We start from the raw sequence: 3,364 nt of genomic DNA on the forward strand, positions 1-3,364 counted from the left end.
TGTTTATATTTGTTTTCCTTTAAATCTCACCTACTGAAGAGTACAAATTCGACCATTATGATGTTTTCTTTATGGAAATCTTGGTCTTTTTGTCCGAAAACGATTGCTTGGGAATATGAAATAAAAGCATAATCCATTTTAACATCCAATCTGCTTCATTTCATTTATTTGATGAAGTTTATTGAACTTTGTTTGATAAATTAAGTCTGATTATTTCTTTACATACTTTCATACCTATATGATTTTAAAATTCGTAAACAACGTATGAAGAAAAGACATTAGAAATCTATGGAAAAAATTCCTATTAAACGACGACGATAAATTCATCGATGTGCAATCTGTGTGGTTGTCTTTTCAGAACATTATCTGGTTTAAAAAGCCACATCAGATGCCACGATGGTTCTAAGATGTAGGTACAGGAGGTGGTCAAACTCTGCATAATGAGTAGACAACCACCACTATATATATATATATATATATATATATATATATATATATATATATATATATATATATATATATATATATCATATCATACATATCATATAATATTATATATAGAGACAGAAAGAGAGACAGATAGATTAGATTAGATTAGATAGATAGATAGATAGATAGATAGATAGATAGATAGATAGATAGATAGATAGATAGATAAATAGATAGATGTGTTCTCATACAAGTAATGCAATTTCAAATCAAGTTTGAGGCATGTTAATTCGAAAGTGATCTATGAGTGTTCATTGATAAATTAGTATTCTGGGCTATGATACTCGACTATAAAGGAAGATGAATACCGAACCTCAGATACTAAAACGATTTAGAATCTGCATAATTACCAAAAAACAATAAATATGCAAATTACTTATGAATACTCGAATACCAAAGTTAGAGTTACATGATATTTATTAAAGCTGAAAAAAATCTTTAAAATTTGTTTCTCAGAGTCTTACCTGACCGTTCATCAGACAGTTGTAATATATATACATATATACATACATATATATACATATATGCGTGAGTGTATAAAGTTTCTTTCTATCTATCTATCTATCTATCTATCTATCTATATATATATATATATATATATATATATATATATATATATATATATATATATATATATATATATATATATATATATATATATATATGTATGTATGTATGCATGCATAAAAAACTTTTGAACTTTTCCACTTTTGTAAACCTCCTTTATCATCCTTTTTTCTCCGTATTCTTTCTGTTGAAGAGCGTAGCTCGAAACGTCAAAGACTTTCCGTATTCCCGAGCGTCATACTAATATATACTTTTGTTATTTACACCACCTGTCCTCGTCTGTTGTTATTATTTGTATATTCTCCTATATCTATATAGATAGATAGATATAGATCTATATATATATATATATATGCACACACGCACAAACAAACAAACCAAACTCACAGAGATATTCTTTATTTACATTTCTTTTATAATTCTCTTTGCCCATTTACCACCAACATCCATCAAGATGCAAACCCTCATCACTCAACTTGTCATCCTTTCACCGAATAAAACCATAGTGTTATTTTTTACTGGGTCACTAATTGTGTTTGAAAAGGCTTCTTTCTGATTTGTAGGTCAGAATAATTGAAGCCCCTTACTCCTAAGTCCATGCCCAAGCGTCACCGTAACAATAGGACCCCTTTCTCCACTGTAGTAGCGTTTTTTTTTCTTTCTCTTTTGTTTTTCTTGCTTACTGTAGGTTCATGGAAAACGAGTTCCCTTGACGAATAATGAATAGTGGAATAGCTTGAAGTCCTCTCAGTTCTGTTTGTTGATGCTTACTTCTGAGAAGCGAAGTTAAAAGGATTTCGTCCTAGGAGGTACTGCCGATATCACCCACAAAGTGAAGCTGAAATAAGAGGTCCCTTGTCCTTCTGCTTCTTCTTCTTCTTCTTCTTCTTCTTCTTCTTCTTCTTCTTCTTCTTCTTCTTCTTCTTCTTATTATTATTATTATTATTATTATTATTATTATTATTATTATCATTATTATTATTATTATTATTATTATTATTGTTATTATTATTTTCTTTTATGAAGGCGGTGAACTGACAGAAACGTTAGCACGCCAATCGTAATGCTTAGCGGTATTTAGCCCGTCGCTACGTTCTGAGTTCAAATTCCGCCGAGGTCGACTTTGGTTTTCATCCTTTCAGGGTCAATAAAGTAAGTACTAGTTGTGTACTCGGATCGATGTAATCGACTAGCCCCTTCCCCCCAAATTTCAGGCCTTGTGCCTATAATAGAAAGGATTATTATTATTATTACTATTATTATTATTTTTATTATTATTATTAATTTCTTTTATGAAGTTGGCGAGCTGGCAGAATCGTTAGCACACCGGACGAAACGCTTAGCGGTATTTCGTCTGCCGCTACGTTTTGAGTTCAAATTGAGCCGAAGTCGATTTTGCCTTTCATCCTTTCGGTGTCGATGAAATAAGTACTAGTTACGCACAGGGGTCGATGTAATCGACTATCCTCCTTCCCCCCAAAATTTCAAGGCCTTGTGCCTAGAGTAGAAATAATAATTAAAATTATTAAAATCGATGTAATCGTTTCCACCCCACCTTAAAATTTCAAGCCTTATGCCTTTAGTAGAAAGGATTAAGTAGCATTTCGTCTGTCTTTGAGTTCAAATTCCGCCAAGGTCGACTTTTCCTGTCATCTTTTCGGGGTGGATAAAATGAGTACCAGCTGAACACTGGGCTCAATATAATCGACTTACCTCCTTCCCCAAAATTTCTGGCTTTGTACCAAAATTTGAAACCATTATTATTATTATTATTAATATTATTAATTATTATTATGGGTTGTTTCCATTTCTTCCATCATCATCATCATCATCATCATCATCATCATCATCATCATCGTCGTCGTCGTCGTCGTCGTCGTCATCGTCGTCGTTGTCATCATCATTGTTATCGTGATCCTGCTTTATTTAAAGCGGGTGTTGGACGAATCGGTAGAGTGACAGATATAATGATTCGGAGTGTTTAGTAATGCCATTTAACGTACCAAGTTCTAATCTCGATTAGTTCAACTTTACCATTTAAATGTACGGGGTCGATAAATTAAGTAACAGTCAAGTACTTAGATTGTTTAATACCACAACTTCAAAAACCAGTAACAATATGTAGAAATCATTTCTAAATTCAATGGATGAATAAGTCAGTAGCACATTAAGCAAAATGGCTTCCGATGTTTAGTTTACGTCTTTTAATTCAGATTCGTCGGTTATAATAAGTTTTAGAAATTATGTCATATGTAAACAAGCGTAAGTTTGTTTTTGAAGCGTTGAAATGTATTGTAGAACAAGTAGA

The sequence above is a fragment of the Octopus bimaculoides genome, chromosome 1 (genome assembly GCF_046866305.1).
Source record: "Octopus bimaculoides isolate indiv1 chromosome 1, ASM4686630v1, whole genome shotgun sequence".
NCBI lineage: Eukaryota > Metazoa > Mollusca > Cephalopoda > Octopoda > Octopodidae > Octopus > Octopus bimaculoides.